Raw genomic sequence first — 24,349 nt, forward strand, 5'->3', positions numbered from 1 at the left:
GGTAATATTTCTATTGTTGAATGATTGGATTACCATCACTCATGACCATACTGATCTACTCTACGGAGTAGATAACCATGCTCATGAAAAATATGTATACACATACGAATCCGCACCTTCATAATAATAATTAGTTTCATTTTTCAAATTATTTCTTAAAAAATTTAGAAATCACTGTTGATCAATATCAATGCAACAAAAATGTATAATGAAACTGTAATAATTCGTATCAATAAATTAATACATACTTATCTTCTGTGAATCTTTAATTGCAGTAGCTGGCATAGCCCAAATTTCAATAACTAGAATTACAATAAACGTTATAAAAATATTCTTAATAAAAATCATTTTGATTTAATACGAGAGAATATAATGCAAAGTAATATGAACGTTGAACAATAAATAAAATTAAATAATATTTCCTGATTTCTTTTACAAGTGATCTAACTCATAGTGCCATACACAGCCTATTCAATACCCCCTCAGCACAAAATAATCACAAATGTTCACATTTGTAAGTTGTTTATTTAAACGCTACACAGGTGTATATTTCTTAGACATTTTTTATTATTGTATACATTATACAATTATTCAATCCATTACCACAAAAATCTAGTTATATATCGTGTTGGTACAAAATATCTTGTACACCTGCAGTATATTATGTATATCCACAGAAGATCTGCAGAGCCCGATACGTATCGACTATCATTATACCATAATATACAGTGGCATACGCAGGATTTTTCAATGTGAGGGGCTTGAAATTTAGTTACAATTTTATTTTTGTTTTGTCCAGTCTAATAATTTCAGACGTTTATTCGAGGTATTTTAAAATGTTTTTAACTTTTCAACTTTTCTGGTAGAAAAAATGCAAAACGTGCTACGTTGTTTAAATAATTATTGTATTAGTGTTCAACGTGTCCTTCACCGCGATCACTACACAAATTTGGTGTCAGGTGTGGGGTTTTTCGATATCAAATGAAAAAAGTTGATTTTTCCATATAAGTAATTTGAGACCCACCGACGAACCACGTTCAACGTCATCAAGAGTTTCACGCCGAATTGTACAAACAATTTGGTTTCCACATCAATCCAGCCGAAAAGGTCAGTTCAAGGGACAACGTCCACGGAACATACCAAGCCAGCAGAGCTTGTTCACGGAGTGCAGTCCAAGGAGGATTTCCAAACGAAACCAGAGCAGTTTTAAGGGACGCATTCTTCCACCTACCGCCAGATGGACCAAGTGTAAGTTATTAATATTAAAATATACTTAGTCAAATCTGTTGTGAGTTAAGGTTGTATACTGTAGATGTATACAAGGAGTAAAGGGTTAAGTACAGGCGACCCAGAGTTAAAAGAACCTGAATCAGATTCAGTTTTAACGGATACAATAAATTCCGAGGGTTCTGATAATACAGAAAACAGTACAATCAATACGGGTGTGTTGATAAATTTGGATCAAACTATTACTAGGATTTTGTTAGATACATCCGACACTATGGTTAATCAGTTAGATTTCATTACTGCCTTGAGGTTCCTACCCGAATTCTCAGAAGGGAATGAAACGGACCTAGCATCTTTTATTTCGCAATGTAAATTTGTATTTTCCAAAATACCTGATACAATGACACCTGATATTTTAGGTGCCGTACTCACTAAGTTAAAGGGGAAAGCTTTTGACGCGGTTAGGTATCGGGAGATTAGTAGTTGGGAAGAATTAAAATCGCATTTGGGAAAAATATTTAGTACAACCCATTCATTACAATACTTACGTGGGCAGCTAAACACTATGAAGTTAGGTCAGTATGAATCAATAAAAGATTTTGCTCAACGTATCGAAAAATCGTGTCAAGAATTGACACGGGCATTAACCATAGGAAAAAGCGCGGCAGAAGCCAAAATACACGCACAATCAGTACAAGAGCACGCGCTCAGCGTGTTTATAGGTGCAGTACAGGAACCCATTAAAATAATATTACTATCGCGCAATGTTAGTAATTTTGAAGAAGCCGTTTTACTTGCGATAGAACAGGAGGCCGTTTTTGCAAAAACAACAACGCCGACAAAACCTGAGTATAAAAATAATTTTCGAAATAATACGCGGAACAATTTTAAAACCAATTTCCGAAAAACAGGAGATCGACCGAATGTCGATAAAAGTACAATCAAATGTTTTCGGTGCGACCGAATAGGTCATTACGCTAATGAGTGTAGGACTTTAGAGCAAAATATTTTAAACAAACCGGATATTAAAAAGGAGTATACGGGTCAGGTTAAGTTCTGCAAATATTGCAAATTAAAAAATCACGACATCAGTGAATGTCGAAAATTAAGAGAAAGAAAAAATTCCGAGGGGGAGCCTTCAGGAAGTTCAGGTAATTCTACGTCGCATACAATAGGCGAAATTAAAAATAACGTACGAATTATCATACCAATTAACGCCGAACACATTATATGTACCTAGGTCTAAGGACTTTATACCTAGCGAAGGTAAATTTTTGATAGATAGCGGCGCGGATATGAATATTATTAAATTATCGATATTAAAAGACCATATAGTTGTTAATGAAGTCGAAAAACGACTCATAAAAGGAATAAGCGCGACTACAATATTAACTATAGGAACAGTAGTGGTCGACGTTTTTATTAAAGACGAAAAGTTTAACGTAAAATTCGATATTGTCTATGACGATTTTCCTATACCTGAAGCAGGCATCTTAAGTATAGCATTTCTAAAAAATAATTAAGCTATAACTGATTGGGATAAAGGAGTACTAATTATACCCGAACCCATAGAGAACAAAGTCGAATCTATTATAATACCTGCGCGCAGCAATTGCGTGTTACAGGTCAAAGCCGATGAGATAATACAGTCTAATTTAGTAGCGATTAAAACATATGCTATAAACGACGATGTTATAATAGCAAATAGTTTAAGCCCGGTGTGCGACAACACCATAATAAGTAATATAATTAACATATCCGAACAATCATTTATTATTGACGAATTAACCACGAGTAATTTGAAATGGGAGCCATATACGGATAAGATTTTTTTTATTAATAAGGATCACGAGCCGGTAGATAGGAGTCACCCGGGCCGAATAACATTATTAAACGATTTAATTAAAACTGAACATTTGAATAAGGAAGAAAAACAAAACATTATAAGCATTTGTAATGAGTATTCTGATATTTTCCACCTAGAGGGGGACCTATTGACTGCAACGGACGTTGTAACCCATAAAATTAATACACCACGGTTAACGAAACATGAGATTACGACCCAAATGAAATTCACGAACGAAAACAAATTTATTGTAGTTAATAAAGATAATCGAATAACCGTATTGTATAAATTTAAAGAAACACATTTAACCGAATTAACGGGGGAACAGTTTTTTCTGGCTATAGACGAACTAAAAACATTTAGCGAAACAAATGGAATAAATCCATTTTCCATTACTCGTTTTGAGGGGTTAACGACACTTACCAACTTTGAGCGTATTAGAACCATGTTCAGGTACGTGTTCAAGAGAACCGAGGTATGTATAAAAATCTATACCGAGCAAAGCTGGACCGCAGAAGAGCGGGAGCGTATCATATTATATGAATATCAAAGCACTCCGATTGGGGGGCACTCTGGTGTATCACGGACTGTGAAACGATTACAGATAAACTACAATTGGAAAAAGTTAAAAAAAGACGTTAAAAAATATATTAGGAATTGTGACATATGTCAGAAAAATAAGTCGCATATCAGGACGAAACAACCTATGATTATCACCTCGACGGTAACAAAACCGTTCGAACGTATATGCTTAGACATATTGGGTCAATTACCACCCACGACAGGGGGGAAACACGTACATCTTAACACTACAAGATGAATTATCACGGTACTCGCTAGCAATGGCGTTAGTCACCACTGATGCGTCTACGGTAGCGCAAGCCTTCGTAGAACATTTTCGGAATTCCGACTTCAATACTCACCGACTGTGGTACTAATTTTTTATCGGATATTTTCAAAAATATGTGCAAGCTATTAGATATAGAAAAATCTAAAACGACGCCGTGGCACCCTCAGACGAATGGTTTTCTCGAACGAAGTCACGCCACTTTGAAATCATATTTACGTAGTTTTGTGGACAAGGACAACGTTGGGATAGGTTGTTAACATACGCGATGTTTTGCTATAACACAACAGTTCATACGTCAACCTCGTATACACCGTACGAATTAGTATTCGGGCGAAAACCGAATATTCCGTCGTCATTTCATAGGGAACCCGAAGCACATTACAATTATGATAATTATGTACTCGATTTAAAACGAATTATGCAGGAAGCGTATAAACTGGCACGCGCCAATTTAGTTAAAAAGAAAGAAAATAATAAGCATTACTACGATAAAAATTCACTCGCGATTAATATACAAGTAGGGGACAAAGTCCTAGTAAAAAGAGCATATTAACAAACGTAACACGTTGAGTAGAAATTGGACGGGCCCATACGAAGTACTCGCGGTACACGATAACGAAAACATTACTATTAACAAAGGTCGTAAGGGTTACCGTATACATATAAACAATGTTAAATTGTTTTATGAAACCGAACTATGAGGAAAGTTATTCAATTTTTTTTTTTGCATAAAGTAGTAATAGATAATAGATATATACATATTAGTAGAAATAATAGTGGGGTTTTTTTTTTTAGTATGATAAGAAACTTCTTTATGATTATTTTGCTTTGCATCAACAGAACCCCAGTGGGACAAGCTACCATTATTTACCGAGAGGTAGAACCACCGGTGGTTAAGGGACATGAGAGTGAAGAAGAGTTAAGAGCGGGTCGCACCCTAGCGTGGCGAGTTACAACCGAATTTTACGAAAACAAACCCCAAATAGACACACAAGCATGGCAGTAATACGGGATGAGGTGCATGTTAAAACTAAGGGGAATGGCTAGACGCAGGCATAATACCAGGATCAGAACGAATTTATTTTTTATTTTTTTTTATTATTTTATTGTATCCTATTAGTATATGGATAGTTATTCAAATATAAGACCGACTATGCATAACTAAAAAACACATATGTTTTTTTTATTTTTTTTCCAATGGTTTTTTTTTTAAAAATTACGTGATTTTATCTGCAGAAACGAAACGCATAAACTCGTCGTTATGGATTTCGAGTTTTCGCCCATAGACAGATACAGCAAAGTACTGATCTCCGGGGAGATATCTAATAGTCTGGACCGTTTAAAAATTACGAAATTAGAAGGCAGACCTTTATACCTACCACAAGGGGACGAAGAGGTCAGACCCATGAACGACCGAGAAATGCGTCAAGCTATTAAAGAAATACACCGGGTATTTGCAAAGAAACCCGAGTTACGAGAGGCGTGCTTAGAACAATTCAAGCTAAGTTTAAAAACCAAGCTAGAAACATTGAACGACGTTCATTAATAATTATCTAAAAAAAAATAATCAACAATGTGTAATAGTGCTATTTAGTGGGTCAAGTGATAGGGACGTACTAAGTTGGGGATTTTCCAGTATAATATATTAAATATTTTATGTTATGATACCACACATACACAACATTTCTATATACAATTAGAAAACTTACGTACGCGACAACTCATTTGCGAAATCGAAGTAGGATATTACGAAAAAAAAGGAAGGCTACTGAACCTGGTCGAAACACATAATTTAATCTGTAAAAAGAAACATCAGGTCACACACGCGCACGACCCATGTACGGACGTGAAATATACGAAGTGCATTTTTGATTTCATAATACGACGTTATCGATACGTAAATTTAATAAAGAAAATATGTTAGACAGGAATTATTAGTAATTTTTTTTTTGTTATATTATAGAGATAGGTATATATAGGTATATATATAGACATGTTTATAAACATAAAATACACATAGACAATACAAATACGTGTAAACGATTCATAATGATTAATCAGGCATTAGTAATACAAATGATGCGGGTAAACACATTCGTCGAGATATTACAAAGTGCTAAGTCAGGACAAATACATCCGAGTTTAATAAGTGCGAAAGATTTACTAGAACAGTTTAAAAACATTAAACTTATTCTATCTAGTGGGACCAATATGCCACTCGAGGTGCAATATAGCAATGTTTACGATTTAGTAAAGCTTGCAGATTTGACGGTATATTCTAATAATAATAACATTGTTCTTATTTTTAGGATTCCACTAGTGTATCAACATGTTTTAAGTTTATATAATTTAATACCACTTCCAGTGTGTATTACAGATAACAAAAAGAAATGTATGTATATTAAACCTAAGCATGATTTTAGCTGTGACAAAATCAAAGGAGCTCTACTCGACTTATGACAATTTTAATCCCACCATTTGTAAACCTGTCCACGAATTTTTGGTATGTCCCAAAACGCACCCTTTATATTCTAGGAGTATGAGACCAGTGTGTGAAATACTCCTAATGCAGGAGCCGCGAGAAGTACCAGACAATTGTGAAAGACGACATGAACGCAATAACTTATACTAAAGAACAAATCACGAACCAACGACAATATGAAGACCGGTACGATCAAATTGGAACAAAAATATATATATATGTCGTAATTGGGGGAGCTTCTATAATGATTATTATAACAATAAACATTATAATCGTCTGGTTCGTCAGACAGGAAACAATAAAAACACCACCACCCAGACCATGGGAGTGTCCTATCATGATGGAAAATAAATGGACACAAACTCCAACACCAGAATCAACAGCGGAGGTCACCAACACAACACCAGAAACAGTAGAAGTTGTTCCAGAGGAAGTGAGCGTAGTGTCCAACCTAATCTATCCCAAATTAAAATTCAACATGAATTAATGGGGGGATGGGGGGGGGGGGGGGTAGTATTTCTATACTATATTTTATTTTATTTATTTTTTTTTTTTTTTTGGAAAGTCAGAGACTTTCATCTTAGAGGGGAGGGATGTAGTAAACCCAAAAGCCATTATATTATTTTAAATAAAATAAGTAAAATAATAAATTATACATAGTATAATTTATAAGTAGAAACGTAGGTATTAATATAATTCTAAATAACAGGAAACATAAAGCAAAGGTGAAAACAACAAGTTGTTTTACCGAGTCACAAAATAATGCAATTCAACAATATTAGGGATGTATTAATACCCACAGCTATTATAGCTATATTATGGGTATTATAATAATACGATATTAAACAATATCACGTAGAATAAATTATACATTTAGTATAATTTATAATGGGTAATGTAGGACGCAGGTAGTAATATGCAATGTAAAATAGGCCTAAATAACAGGAAGCGTGGATCATAGGTGAAAACAACAAGTTGTTTTACCTACTCCCATCATAACGCAATTTGACATTACTAGGGAAGTAATATTAGAATATAGATATCACGCCACCAATACGTCATTGTTAGAACCCGCATAAATACGGGTAGAGCACCTACTATTACTTAGAAGATAGTCAGCCCTCGTCGTAGGTCTATCAAGCTTACGACAGTGCTTATAGTTATTTTGTAATTCAAACTTGTAATAATAAAGTGTTATGTAATTGTCATATTTAAAAAGTCTAACAAGTGTTATTAATTATTTACCTATCTTTCTCAACCACGACTCAAGACGACAACGAACGTGCTACGTCGTTTAAATAATTATTGTATTAGTGATCAACGTGTCCTTCACGGCGATCACTACAGGTGTTTAAAGTGTAAACTGTACAGCATTTAGTGAGAAAATTTTGGAAACCTCAAAGGGAGGTTTGGGGTGCAAAGCCCACAACATTGCCATTGAATGGCTCAACCCCTCCCTATAACAATTCTTAAATACGCCGCTGATAAGCCGAAGACTTGCAAGTAAAATCGTATAAGGCGATAACAAAGCGAGATAATACGAAGTACGTTGTACGTTGTACGTTTCATGTTGAACGTTACAGCCGAACTGAATTCTTATAACTATTAATTATTTCATTCTATATTATTATTCCAAAACATATTATAATAATAAATCTATATTGACCGAAGTACTGGTTATTTTAGTCGGTGGTTTCCGTCAAACATTACTGATAATACCAAACAGAACACCAGCCGATCAAATCAACAAATGCTTAAAAACTCTTATCTTTGTGGCCTACTGTGGAAATAATTACATACAAGTATAAGGGTATTTATAATAGGTGATCAATAAAATAACTTTCCAAATAATTGGTTCTCCTTGGAGATGATAAATTGTTAAAAAAAAGTCAGACAATATTAACTTTGTAAGGAATTATAATAATAAGATTTTAATAAAATATGCTAAAAATTCCATGACATTACAATACAATAAGGTCTTAAACAATTACACGTGTGTTCCATGACCGACGCTCGGAGGCACGCCTCCAGTGGCAGTTTTGTATTTTGGTCTAAAGGTCCGATTAAATTCGTGAAGTTGTGTTTTTTTCACGGAATGAACTTGATAAAAAGTTCGCGTTCAGGTCGGTGTCGATTTTGAGCCAGCCTGATAAACACAGCCCTCGTGGGGCTCTCAGTGAAGCTCCACCATAAGGTTTTGCTGGCCACCGGAATCTGGTGAGTATACTTCCGTAGCCGTCTCTGTTAATATTTAACCGAAAAGACAGCGAACGACACGGCACCATAGGGTAGGCACACCTACACTACATTCTAAAAGTCCCCCCTACCCCGCTTCGTTTTTTTCAGATAAGTAAGTATATTTCCGTGGCCTATCGTGATAGAGACCCGGTTACTTCACGAAAAGTTTCTGATCTCATTGTCTACAAGTTCCCTCCCGAAGCGAAGGCCCACAATCCCTTCCAGAGGGACTTGAAGAAACCTCGAAATCTAGTGGTCTGATATCGCTGAAACTCGGCAACCGCGACAGTTACCTAACCTAACCCAAGGACCACGCTCTCCAAATCCCACCGGATTCGGGAATGTCCGGGAAAAGAGTCAACACCCGCCCCCCTCTCCGGGGCTGAGGCCCGAAAGAAGGCCATCACCTCGGAGCAAACCCCCCCCCCCCCCTTCCCAAGACCCAGGCCGCACACCAGTAAACAACGCAATGGCTAACAACCCAAAATGCACCGACATAGGGACTTTCATCGCAGGAGACGAAGGGGAAGATCAGTTCCCGGTTACACCAACCTCCAGGCTCCCGAGGACGGATGCCTTGGAAGCGGGCTTCCTGCAGACAAAACTAGTGGAGTCGGGGAAAAGAAATCTTGGCTCTCCATTTCAGGATAAAAAGGATGTCCTCTTCCTCAGAAGCGCCATTAACGCAGCTAGAGCCCTTGTCAGAACAGCCCGAGCTACGTATATACGACCACATTGATAGCCTACTCACAAAAAAGGGCAACTTGCAAGTGATCTTGTCCGCCCAGGAACCCGTTACCAACAAGAAATCCAAGAAAGAGACCGCTGAGGCTGGGACTGACACGAACGACCTCCCGGCCCAGCCCCCCAGGAAGCCGACCGTACAAGTCACCTCGACGGATACAATTCTGATTCCCAGCTGGTGGGATACTGATAAGGCAGCCATCAGGCGAAGGCACCTTCACAAAACCTCCGACACTACAAAGCAGCGCGCCCAGGATCAAGACACCGAAAATGACTGTGTCATGGAAACGGACGCGTCAATATTGGTCCATGGTGGTACGTAAACTACCGAAAACCAAGAAACCCGCTGCAATAGAGACCCGCATATTAGCCTCCGCGGTGCTCACGAAGAGAGCTAGCGTCGCGAAAAAACCACCCGCTATTCTAATCAGACATGGTTATGGGAAAAACTATACAGATACGGTACGGACGGTTCACGCGAGCGGGTTTGCCTCCCAGGACCTTGGCGCCAGCGTTACCATGCGAAAGACCCGTGACGGGTCCGTGCTGCTAGAATTGGCACCTTCCGTGGCCGCCAAGTCCATAGCAGTGGTCCTTAGCACCAGACTCGAGGGCTCTGTTGGGGGAGTTACTCAACTTGGCGTTCAGGTTGAGGTACTCGATCTGGACGCTGTGTCCACCACGGCAGAGGTTCTGAGGGCCCTCCGTGCCGCTACCCCTGGCGATAATGATCCCACAGCAGTCGCCAAACGCGACGGGATAATCGATGTACAGATATGGTCAGTCCGACCAGACAGCCGGTCGCGACGGCCAAGATGAGCAGGTACGCCGCATCCCTGATCATCCAGGGTCCCAGTTGGATGGACCATGTGCCGGGTACGCCCCAGGACCCAGGCACCGGAAAGGTGCTCCAGGTGCCAGGCCTTCGGTCACAACACCAGTAGATGCACCGCGATCGTGGGTCGTGAGGATAAACGGTGCACCGATGGTTTGGCGCAGTGGCGGCGTGATAGGGTGTTTCATGAGGCAATTGCCTCGCGACAAATTAGGTGGTGGTGCCCCCTTGGTACCCCCGGGAACGGATATTAAAAACCATATATGGAATATGGTCAACTAATACTATTAGTATTAGTAGTATTAGTGTATTACTTAATTATACTAACCTTACGTTTACTGGAAATACACTATTATACCTATAGTACATGTTGTATAGTGTACAATAACGCGGTATATTGGTGATATTGTGGTAACATGTAACACTATCATAGATAATATTGTATCATTATTTTTATCATCATTATTTTATTTATCTATTAACAATATTTCCCCTTCGTTGGTTGGGCTGTAGGCAACACTGGTGGATCATGGATGCACGTAATATTGAAGTAATGACAATTTGACGGTTTTGTTACTTTTAACTTTAAAGTTTTATTAAGTATTGTTATTTGTAAATTTGAGATCAACTACAAGCGAAGACCGATTAGAAAGTTTGATGATTTTAAACTGTGAAAGAGATATAAACATAGATCATAATTTGGCCATTGATACTTTTGGTGATGGTGGTCGAGCATTTATACTTGCCTCATAAAATAAAATAGTTCACGCCGCCACTGGTTTGGCGGCCGTGGCGACCACCCACGTGACGTCTCTTGCTCAGGACGGGTTTTTAGTACCCCAAAAGGTAAAGACAGTAAAAAAGATAAAAACGCATAATTTTAAAATGAATATATTAATTATCATTCTGTTTAGAATTTAATAGTAGGTAGGTAATAATAATAGAAGTAATAATGATACAATTCCTATACATATGTTAGAAGTTAACAAAATACGAATCAAGTTCATAAAATATTATTGTATTAGACAATTTAATATTACATAAAATAATTAGACAAAATAGAAACGTTGTTACTCTATTTAACGGTTAGATATATATATATAATATTATAAGGTTATTAAAAAAAATCGTCGTTTGTACTGGAATATTCTGACTACAGTAAGAAGATCCCGGAGTGTTGAGAAGTGGACCTGCAAAATAAATTGGTATTACATTTGTTGATAATGTGCATTCGATTGCGCTACCACAATTCGTAGATCTCGATTGTATAAATACATGAAGAGAAAATTTAATTGCAAACCATTTATATTATTCAATACAATGCGGTTTTAATTATTTTTACAATGAAAATAGGTATTAGAATATTCTATTATCATAAACCAAAAAAAAATTTTAAAAAATCTTACGTTTACTCATCGTCAGAACTGAAAAAATGTATTAAACAGTATTTAAAAAAATATATATATTTATACATAGCCCAACACAATATAGGTAAGTATGTGCCCTGGGATAATCAGGTTTTATGTCGCCATTTACTTGAGCTGGAAAAACTATGTTGTTATCATACCCAATGCATTGTTGTTTTTACATAGGAATATAGAGCGATTCGTATTAGGGCGAGTTTGTACAAATTGCAATGTGTTTGGGCTATTTAGCATAATACTTTTGTGCGAGTGATTTTTAAACATTGTTATGTGTTTAAGTGAACTTTTTTTACTATCCTGTGTGCGTTCGAGCAGTATTTTATCTGATAAAAATATCATTTTAGTATCATTGTAATGAATTATTGTTAACTAAAATGTTCCAATAGATCCCCATGTTGGGAGCTAACAAAAACCTTACAGTATATGTAATAAGAATCAAGTTAATATATTGTATTAGACGATTGAATTTATATTTTACACAAAATAATTATAAAAAATATTGAAATGTTACTCTGATTCATATTGATTGACAGCAGTAAAAATGTTCTCTAAAAAATTGTTTGCAGTTCCTGGAATAACTGATTCACAGTAATTAGTTACTGGATTTTTGTTATCTTGACCTGCAAAGTAAATTGGTATTAGCCATTAGATTTGTTGATTGTGTGTATTATAAATATTTAGACTGCCCTACCATAAACTCTTAGATATCGATAGTCAATTTTTTTAAACACAGAAAATTTAAATATTTTTACAAAGAAAATGGGTATTGGAATAGTTATTATTACGTACGTTTCCCCAGCCCCTCACATATCAATTTTCGTGAATTTTCTTTTGCCAATATTTAGTATGTTATTTGTTTGGATTTGTTTGACATCAGGTACCCCGGAAAATTTAATTTTCCTATGGGGGCCCGAAAAAACGTTTTCCCAGCCCCCCCTTAGAAGTAAATAATGGACTTTCCATGATTTTTCTTTTGCCAATATTTAGTACGTTATTTATTTGAATTTGTTTGATCCGAATTAGACTTTGTTCGACATCGGGTACCCCCGAAAATTCAATTTCCCTGTAGGGCTTATAATTTGTTTGAATTGTATGCTGAATAAATTCAAATTCAATGAAATTTTATCTTTCAGGGCAGGAGTCACTCAAGATTGGATTTACATATAGTACTTAGTGCGTAATTAATTTTTGTAAAACATTTTTTTTTATTATTCAATACATATTATTTTTATTAAACCAGAATTTTTAACAAAATTAGAATATTTTTTTAACAATTGTAATAAAATTAGAATTTTTTTTAAAATATGATTTTTTATCACATATTAGATTCTGAGCGAAGCGATGAATGTATTGATTCTACAATGATGTGTGTTTTTTTTTTTATTTTTTTTTATTTTTTTTTTTATTTTTGTGTCTGTCATCACCTTTTAGGACAGTAAAAGTGCTTGGATTTTCTTCAATAGTAACTTTTCTGATAGGAAAGTGAATCTAGTTGGTACTTTGGGGGGTCAAAATTAAAAATTTCCCAGTAGTTTTCACAAGCGACGTGAAAAACAAAAGAAAAATTAAGGAAAAACGGGAATTTTTACGCAAAATCTGTTTTCGAGAAAATCGATTTTGGTTTTTGGTGTAACTATAAAACAAATCACCGTAGGGACATGAAATTTCGACTGAATGTTTATATTAGCATTTTCTATACACCATAAAATTTACAAAATATTTTGACTCTTTTTGAGCTGTTTACGGCCATTGTCAGTTTTCAATTTTTTTAGTTTTTTTTTTCTATAAATATCAATAAAATTTTATCTGTTGAGTAAAAAAGCTTGAAAATTTAATAGAAGGCTCCTAGGTTATTGTTTCAAAGGAAAATGAAAAAAATTAAAAATCCTTAGTCATAGTTTTTAATTATAAGCATTTAAAGTTCAAATTTTGACAAAATACGGAAAAATCACGAAAAATAGCAAATTATTTTGAGTTGAGAATTCATAAAAATTTTTCTTTTTAAATCTAAGATTTGAAAATGTAATATAAGATTACTCATAAGTTTGTCTACCTTTATCAAAAAAAAAATGTCTAGAAGAAACTTAAATTAAATTTTTATGAGCGTCTGAAATTTATATTTTTACAACATTTGATATTTACTCGATTTCTCATGTAACAATTTTCTTATTTTATTGTAATTAAAAAACGAATGACTGTAGATACTTGAAAATTTCACTGAATGTTCATATTAGCATTTTCTATACACCATAAAATGTTGAAAATATTTTGACTCTTTTTGAGCTGTTTACGGACATTGTCAGTTTTCAATTTTTTTTAGTTTTTTTTTCTATAAATATCAATAAATTTTTATTTGTTGGGTAAAAAAGCGTGAAAATTTAATATAAGGCTCCTGATATATCGTTCTAATAGCAGTTGAAAAATATTAAAAATACATAGGCATAATTTTTTTTTTATAAGCATTTAAAGTTCAAATTTTGACAACATTTATCAAATTTATAATTTATTAATTATTTTGTGGTTAAAAATGTATAAAATGTTTAACTTTTATGGCTAAAGATTGAAAATTTAAAACAAGGCTCCACGTAAATAGGTTATATATAAATTACTTTATTCACAATAATATCATCAAATATACTTGGTAAAATCATAGGCTGACTAGCTGACCGTTTTCGCTCAGAATCGTTTTTCTTACACAATGATATTATATCATTGAATTCAAATTTAACACCATCCATTACAGTGACCCACTTGTAACCTACTGTACAGCAGAGCGACATCCACTTATCCACCTTTTTTTTTATTAAAGTTTTTTTTATCAAATATAGATTTTAAATGATGGATTTTTTACAAATAAATTTCTTATATTAAGGTTCTATTCAAATTTTTTTTTTAATAAATAGAGGTTATTTTTCAAAAATTGATTTTTTTTTTATCAAATAACAATCAAATTAATGTTTGATAAAAAATCTCTTGAATAAAAAAAAATCTAAATGGAATAACTGGACAAAATAAATATATTACACACTCCTACGTTATGGTATTTTTAATTATAGTATATTTAAAAAAATTGTGTTTATTGTTATTTATAAGCCACTTATAGGTTACATGGATAGGTTATAAGGATATAATTTCTTATATTAAGATTTTTTATTCCATTTAGAATTTTTTTATCAAATATTGATTGTTTATAAAATGAAGATTTATTATCAATTCTTTTTATTACATAATATATATTATCTTATAATATATGCATTTTTTTTTAAAAAAATGTGTTTGATATAAAAAATCAACATATTTTATAAAAAAATTTAAATTTAATGATAATTGTTAAAAATATTCCAATTTAGTTAAAAATTCAGGTTTTATAAAAATATAATGTATTGAATAATAAAAAAAAAATGTATCATGCTGACAAACTAATTACGTACTAAGTACTATATGTAAATCCAATTCTGAGTGACTACTGCCCTGAAAGGTAAAATGTCATTGAATTTTATATTATTATTTTAATATTATAATATATTTAACATACAATTCAAACAAATTATTATCCCCACAGCGAAATTGAATTTTCGGGGGTACCCGATGTCGAACAAATTCTAATTTGGGTCAAACAAATTCAAATAAAAAACGTACTAAATATTGGCAAAAGAAAAATCATGGAAAGTCTATTATTTACTTATAAGGAAGGCTGGGAAACCTAACCTCTGCCCCACACGGGGAAATTGAATTTTCCGGGGTACCTGATGTCAAACAAATTCTGATTAGGGTCAAACAAATTCAAACAAATAAAGTACTAAATATTGGCAAAAGAAAATTCACAAAAATTGATATGTGTGGGGCTGGGGAAACGTACGTGTTATTATTTATTATACATTACGCAATTAACTATAGGTAGCGCAGCTGAAAAGGATGCCCAAAATACGACTAAAGATAATAATATAGACATAAAATAACCTTACAAGCGTTGGTCAAATGCGTTTCCTGGAACCCGTACGCACGTACGTCCAAGAATTAGGATAACGCACTTATCATTAGAGGAAGGGTAAGCCCAATATAGGAGAAATACAGATATAACATATTTAGACTTGTTTTGTCATATCCAGTGCAAGCACCTTCACACCAGTGTGTGATTACTTATTTTAGTTAATCATTTTGACTTAGAATATTTCTGATCAATTAAATTTGAGACTTAGAAAATTCAAAATATATGAGTTATTGTATAATTTCTAAAATACTATTCATTCGTTGATCAAGGTTGCTCTATTAAAAACACAATTTACAAATTTGACTAATTTGATAAACATTTTATAACAAGTCAACCTGTTGTTATCATTTCACTTTTCTCCTACCATTTTATAATTTCTAATTCAATCTCTGTACGCAAGATCACTACAGATTAAACTAAAAACTACAAACACATGGCTTAAGACCAATACCGAAATTTAGTTATTAATAGCTAACATTTTTTATAAGAACTCTGAAAATTGAAAGTAAGAATTATATATTTATTAATTATTTATATTATTTATTTTATTTCTGTGCAATATATAACTTTGTGTCACAATCACAGAATACTATTTGTAAAAATAAAAGCTTATAATATTTTTAGGCCCCCTCTACTTTGCCAAAAATTATGAAGAATCAAACATGCTTAAAGAATATATAGTTTAAAAAAAAAAACATTTAAATTGTTATATAAGTACATTCTACCTAGGTTTAACCTATGTACCGTCGACTGACTTGGCTCACCATATTCACCTATATAAGTTCCTATTAAAACCAATATGGTCAAATTATAGTATACAACACTGCGGCGCAAGCCAACCCATCAAATATAAAGAAAATAAAAACATTTCAAAAATAAATTCCTTTGACAATATATGACCAAAGCTCAAACAATACACTCCATAAGGACCTCTTCATCCAAACAGTACAATAAGTAGCCAAAACTCTATACATACGCTTCCACTCAATCTATTCAACCACTGCGCCGTACTCCTTTAATTTCCAATTTAACTATTTAAAACATCTCAGGTGACCCCAGAAGGCTACGAAATTTGTGTCTAGACCTTTTGAATGAATGGGGATCATTCATCACCACTATAAATATTTAAAAATTTATCATTGCGTCCTCAATATAAACAATAATTGTAGCAGCCTTCCTACAACATATTCTTATTTTGCATTCAGTCATATTCTGTTTTACATTGATTATGTATATAGGCATAAACTATTACATAGTTACTACTAAAACAGTACCTAGGTATTTATATAATCAGTTAAAATGTTTAATATATACTTGGTGTTTGTTCTTTGATTAGACGATCCAAATACGTTGAATAAAAACATGCTATACCTGTAACAGTAAACTACATTGAGATAGTTTCAAATTGTTTTTGGTACATCTACCATCATAGAAGTCAGTAACTTTTTACGTAAAATATTCAATAGATTCAATAAAATATTTTTATTACCTATTTATTATAAATTAAATTAATTTTGTTATTCATTAGGTGATACACATTAATTTAATTTCCACATTTATTAGAAATCTACTGGTCTTATCTACATTTTAATTAAGGGACCTGCTCGTATTGGTGATATTGAATTGAGTCCATGCTACTTTTATGTGTTTGAATTGAGTCCAGGGTATTATCTTAATATCTTTGAATTGAGTCCGTATAGATAAAATGTCATAACTACTTGTTAAGCCGGTGACCTTGAACCTTGCACATCATATTATACCGGATACGTAACGATAACGGATATTCATCAACGGTGGTATAAAGTTACTCGTTCAAAATCAATCAGTCGTGCCGAATACTTCGTGAACACACAATTAGTTAATACTTACACAATAATTATCAAATTATAACGAGTGAAAAATGGAGTGTATGTTAAGTGAAAAACAAAAAACATTAAAAATTATTAAAGGTTTTAAGTTTCGATTCCATAAAATGTTGCAAGGCGAGGTTCAACGGTGGACATGTTGTAAAAACTCGTGTAAGTGTTTTTTTAAATTAACCTCTGATAATGTTATGTCAGAAATCTTCAATGAACACAGACATGATAAGTGTGACGAAAATGTACTTACTAGACAGAAAATCAGCAACGCTGTTAAAAGGAAAGCTGTGGATGATATTTCTGTCCGGCCATCGAAGATTTTACATAATGAGTTTAAAAATGGTGACATTTCAACTCTCACGACAAACGACGTTATTTTAATCAAACAAAACATTCACCATGCTCGTTCGCTGCTTCATCCAAAATTACCTAAAAGTACCCATGAGACTCAAAATGCATTAAAATCAATGAATATTATAACAAATAATGACGAGAACTTTATGTTTTTGAATGATTTCGAAAATTCGATAATAGGATTTTCAACAAAAAATTATTATTATGATTAAAAAATACAATCACACTCATTTTTTGGGAGACTACTCAGCCAACCTCCACGTGGTGTCTCCTGGGTAACGCTAATAGGCTGAAGGGACTCAACTCGAACAACCTAAAAATATTGGTCGGACTCAACTCCGATAACCCAAAAGTATTTGCGGGACTCAATTCAATATTTGGGACTCAATTCAATGTTATCCGCTCGTATTAGGTTAGGCCGTTAGGGGCTCCATTTAGGCAATATACAATTAGTTGCGGCCACCCATGGCATTTGTGTTAGTCGTCAATGATGATAAGTGTGAGTGTGATTACGCGAGTACCAGTCTATCTCCTGCACATGTCAACGGAACCATTAACCAAAAATTGTGATTTTTTTGCTCAACACACGCTTTAGGGAAAACTATCACGCATCGTAGAGTGGTCTGATTTGATGATTCTTTTTTCGTTCGAAAGAGTATAATTTTCTACAGGACGCATTGGATTTCCAATTTTTAATTTTGTTGCTCAAAACAATCATTGGAAAAATGGAAAAATAACAAAAGCTTGTGAAAATTGATCATATCCAAAATCATATTATATAGTTTAGAAATAGGATTATGAAAATCCAAGTCCAATGCAATGTAAGAAGTGTTTGTCTTTCAAAAAAAAAAAAGTTATCGAAATCGAATCACTCTACGAGGCATGAGAGTTTTTCCAATAAGGCGAGTTTTTGAGCAAAAAAACAGGGAATGTGCAGGCTCCTTAAAAATATATTTTAAAAAGCTGGACAAGGGAGTACCGCTCTGCTGTACCGCCTGTAGGGTATTTATCGAGTATTTCATTGCAATGGATGTATAGAAAACGTGGCAACACAAAGAGCATTTTTGTTGACTCAATAAAATAATAATGGTTGTGCAACGTAGTATGATATATTATAGATTATCGTATTTTGTCACCAAGGCACATCACTACAACATGTTTACACGCCGCTCGTAATGTTATTGTTATACACAGTTCTTGCCTAGTAGTATAAGGTCTATAGTTAAATAATATGAACTCAATGATAAGTCATAGTATACGAAAAACAATTTTGATTGGAGATGGTGTGTCAGCCTGGCAGCCTAGCATATTTGAGTAAAATTATTTGAATTTGATTATTTAATGTTATTATATACAATTAATATATTATTATATATATCATATTATATGCAGTTTTTTTTATAATATAAACATTATTGTTTTACCAGCCAATAAGGCGTTATTGTACTTAAATCTATAATTCTTTACACGAATCAAAATATTGAATCGTTGATTCGTTTTTAGTTTTTATTTTATTTTATAGTTGAGGATATGATTTTTCAATAATGTGAAATGCTTAAATTAATCGTAGGTACTCTAAAGATTATATAAAGCATGTTTAAATCAATGTGAAAAAGTCAAGTGAATGGTTATAATTATAAATGAATTATACATATAATTAAATTGAATATATTATACGTACTAAAAACTATTTCTTCTAAAAAAAAAAAAAAATAATACATTTTTATTGATGTGTCATTATTTTAAATGGACCTACCTTAAAATCTTATAGATATAGAATAATTAAAAATAAAAAGAGCCAACGCTTTTAAAATGTTAAATATAAAAATTTGAAATTGATCTAAATATTGAAAAATAATACATTTTAAATTCTAGGTTTATTTGTATAGTTTATGGTTTATGAACCCAGAGTTGATAATATGTTATAGAAGGTGATTAGGCAATAATAGTTATACACTTATACAAGGGACAAATCCTAACATCACAATGAACGGATTCGCAACTATAATTATGGTATTTGGTGAGCAAGTAAAAATTTGATGATGGTTACAAAAGATATAAGACACAAATCAGATAAATTGAATTGCAAAATTAAATGCATTTAATACAAATACATATATAATGCAATTATTAATACAAACAAAAAAATAATTATATATCTTGTATCATAATATACGCCTTATGGTTTACAACCAAAGAAATATATACGGATGACCTTCTACAAACTATTTCATTACGTAGAATTTTACGACGATCTATTGAACGTTTGCGTGATTTCAATTTATGTTGATGATATAATTGTATAATTTAAGAGCGTTGAACATTTAATATAATCTCGTTATTCATAAATTATTAGTACAACAGCAATTAAAAAAAATATAAAATACATAGTTTAGTAGTTTATAATATCAATTTGAGTATTTATTTTATAGTACTTAATGGAAAACGACAATATAAAATATATTTGGTGGAAACAAAAATCGATTAATGAGAATTCATTAATTTACCAATAAAATATCAAATATCTTAAAATATGTAAAATACATTCAAATAAAATTAATGTTATTTTTCCGGTATATTTTTGTTTGTTAAATGTTGAACATTTTGTAGGGTATTTCCTAATAAAGTTTTTAAAGTTAGTTATGAAAAGAAAACTTCTATGAACTGAAAAATAATTTTCAAATTTTCAGGTTTTTGATGAATTATGTAAAAATTTGAATTTTAAATGTATATAGAAAACGCTTGCCACGTCGGATATCAAGATGTAAACTTTCTTGATTTCTAATTTTTAGAAATGTATTAACTGCATGTAATATATAGGTATGTATTTTATTACAATATGATTTAACCAAAATTGTACTTTAAGGAAATTAATAATTGCAAATTAATTTATTCAGAAGATATTAGATTATGGTAGGTTGAATATAACTGGTTTGAATTTAAGAGGTACTAAAATAATTTTGCTTGTTTTATTTATTAAATTAGTTAAAATTACCTATTTATTAAACTTGATGATGAATAGTGTACCTAATATGAATATTTTTAAAACTATTGGCGATAGAAAGAAAAATATGTAGGAGCGCTCTCGTAGGTCTCAATAAGGGGGTGAACCATAGATTAACCGATGGGACTCAAGCAAGACGCATCTATATATTTTTGATAAGAAAAGACAATGTTTATAAAATAAAAACAACAATATTTTGAAAATTCCTTATCAGTCATCCCTCCCATTTGCAGTTGAAAAATGTTAAAACGTCTTGTACACTATAGTGTAAACACCAAGTTTTTAATATGAACAAAGCTATTACTTCTTAGACATTACCATTTAAGATATTATAATATAATTTATCTTAAATCGTATGTTAAATATCTTCTGGGAAAATAACGTCAAAAATCTAGCCACCTACCGGGATTCGAATCCCAGTCTCTCGCTTGCCGTTTCCTCAATTTTAGTTCAATTTGTAGTTTTTTCTGGCGAACATGATGTTTCCAATTTAATAGTGAATCGATGTGCATTCCTAGGTATTTTTCAGAATCGTTCTGTGGGATGATCTGCTGATCCAACCATACTGGGTAGTATACACTTTTACACAAAGTATAATTTACGTGTACCGATTTGTCGCTGTTAATTTTTATTTTTCAACGCTTGGTCCAATTGGAGACATTGTTAAGTGTTCGTTGAAGTTGATCAGTCGCAGTTTGCTGGTCTTCATCAGTTGCCAGTATTGCTGTATCATCGGCAAACATAGCTGTCATTGAGTAGTTGGCAGTTGGAATGTCAGCTGTGTAAAGTAAATACAAAAGAGGTCCAAGGACATTGCCTTGTGGTTCTCCAGTTGATATGTTTTTCCATTCAGTTATTGCTTCATCGTGTATCACTCTGAACTGACGTTCAGTCAGATAGGATTCAATGAGTGCGCACCAAGTATGTGGCAGCTGTTTACGTAGCTTAATATGTAATCCTTTGTGCCAAACTTTATCGAAGGCTTGTGCAACATCAAGGAATACTCCACAGCAATTTTTTTCCTCTAGTGAGTCTAGTGTATTGTTTATCACATTTGTGACACGATGAACCTGTTTAATAGTTGAGTGTTTATTCCGAAATCCGAACTGGTGTTAGGTTAGGTTATGTTAGGTTAAAGGTGTAAAAACCCCCGAGGGAATGGCCTTATACTCCCCGTCACACAGTGGTTAGTAATGGTGTTCAGGAATAAGCTGTCTTGCTTCTATTATTGGTTTTAATCGCTTTAAAAGTATTTTTAAAAATAATTCTGATAAGCTCGGAAGAAGCGATATTGGTCTGTATGAAGTTACGTGTTCTGGGGGTTTCCTTGGTTTAAGAAGCATGATTACTTGAGCTTGTTTCCATTGTTTAGGAACGTATTCTGTACGCAGGATGGCATTGTATATCTGTGTTAAATTTATCATAGTCTTTTTGGATAGTTTTTTTCAGCATTTTTGGGTTTATTTGGTCGTGTCCGGGTGCTTTTTTTTAGATTGATATTCGTATCGATTTCGTTTGCAATTTCGATTGGAGTGAAGAACTTAATCTTTTCACTTATTTCGTTCAATGGTTGACACTGTTCTATATCGAGTTCAGAAGCGATATTGTTCGGCTGGAATGCACGTTCCAGATGACGTGCATACGTTTCAGCTTTGTCTTGGTCACAGCGTTCCCATGATCCATCTTCCTTGCGAATTGGTGGTACATAGGCTCTGGGCTTTTTCATTTGTTTTGTAGCCTTCCACAACGAATAATCAGTGTCTTTCGTTGCAGAAAGATTACTCAATTAAGATTTAAACGTTTCGTTTTTGACTTCTTTTATTTTATCATGTAAAAGTCTGCAAGTGCTGTTCCAGATAGTTTTATCCAATGGATCTCTCGTACGATGACATTTTTTCCGTGCTCTTCGTTTTTTCTTTACTAGCTCCCTGATTTCTATAGGGTAGGTGATTTCATGATTACTTCTTGCTGGTATTGCAGGTGTTGCCACTTTCGCTGCCTTAATAACACTGTTAGTTAGTTGTTCAATAGCGATATCAATTTCAATTGGCGTTCTAAGCCTTACAGAAAGGGTTACCATTTCATCTAGATTAGATCTAAAGAGGTCCCAGTTTGTTTTTTTATTAGTAAACGACACCTTACGTTGTTTTATTATAACATTTGAGCTTAACCTGAAAAGCACTGGTATGTGATCCGACGTTAATTCTACAAGTTCTATTATTTTGACATAATTAGAGGATATACCTTTCATTACGAAGAAGTCTAGTAAATCTGGAATCTTGTTCCGGTCAAATGGCCAATATGTTGCTGTTCTAGTAGAAATTATTTCAGCATTGGTATTGCTTGTAGCTTTTAATAGAACACGTCCTTTAGGCGTGATAAGTCTCCAACCCCAATGAGTATGTTTAGAATTATAGTCTCCTCCAGCTATGAATCTAGCGCCCAAGGTATGGAAAAATGCACTGAACTTAATTTCATCTGCGCCCCCTTGCGGTGGAACATAAATTGCAGAGATTATGAGGTTGTTTATGCTGTCATTTACGACAACATTGGTAGCTTGTATATGGTTTTCAGAATATTTTACGTGTTCATAGTGCTTTATGGACTCTTTTCGTATTACAGCAGAGCCACCACGAGCTCTACCACTGGAGTGTAATATGATTTACGTTTGGTAGTTTTTTATCTTAAAGAACGTACGCGTTGTAAAGTGTATTTCTGATATAAGAGCTATATCGATGTTATCTCTATGTAGGAGGTATTCAAGCTCCTGTTTACGCTGTACTAGCCCATTGGCGTTCCATGTAATGATCCTGTGTATTGTTCATTTCTTTTTCTGTTTGATGTTTTTGGTTTTAGTATGTTTTAATTCTAACTTGTCCATTCTTGCTGTAATATTTACTAGCGTTTGAGTTACATTAGTTAACGCAACTAAAATATCATTAAGTCTTAGACGATTATTTTCCTTGGGTTGTTATATTGACATTTGAGGTACAGGTTGGTTATCTCTTGAAGCACTTGAAGTACTAGCCATCTGCGCGTACGAAATGTTTGCTGTGACTGGCTGTGCTGGTTTCTGTTGCATCCTTTGCACAGCAGTGTCTTGTTTCGGGTGTGCTCTTTCTATTGGTTTTTTAATTTTATATAGATAAATAAAAAAAAAAAATCAGATTTTTGTGATCACATCAGCTGTACCTACCAAGCTTTAGTTAAATTACTATGTAACATTTGGTGGTTCATCCCATGCGTTTTTATTTAATTTCTTTATAAAATGTATAAATATTTTAAATATTTTCGCTGAAAAGGGTTAAATTTGTATCGGTTGGACTGCATACTATATTAGAAAAGTGACATTAGACCGCACACTATAGTAGTACCACATTAATACTACCTAGTTACAATAAGTATAAACTAGTTTAACCAAAATATTTAACTGTAATAATTTACTTTTGCCAAATTTAGCAAAAATTATCACAAAACAATTTCAGAGAGTACAGC

General features: G+C 33.3%; 1 long non-coding RNA gene across 1 annotated transcript; it reads right to left on the reverse strand.

Moving 5' to 3' along the window:
* Nucleotides 1–11,168: 11,168 nt before the first annotated feature.
* Nucleotides 11,169–17,006, reverse strand: LOC132950128 (uncharacterized). The gene is made up of 4 exons (XR_009665184.1): nucleotides 16,952–17,006; nucleotides 12,158–12,266; nucleotides 11,629–11,646; nucleotides 11,169–11,412 (listed from the first exon to the last, which is right to left on the reverse strand). It is a non-coding gene; the product is annotated as an uncharacterized LOC132950128 (long non-coding RNA).
* Between the last annotated feature and the right edge of the window lie 7,343 nt (nucleotides 17,007–24,349).

Source organism: Metopolophium dirhodum, chromosome 8, assembly GCF_019925205.1.
Source record: "Metopolophium dirhodum isolate CAU chromosome 8, ASM1992520v1, whole genome shotgun sequence".
Taxonomy (NCBI): Eukaryota; Metazoa; Arthropoda; class Insecta; order Hemiptera; family Aphididae; genus Metopolophium; species Metopolophium dirhodum.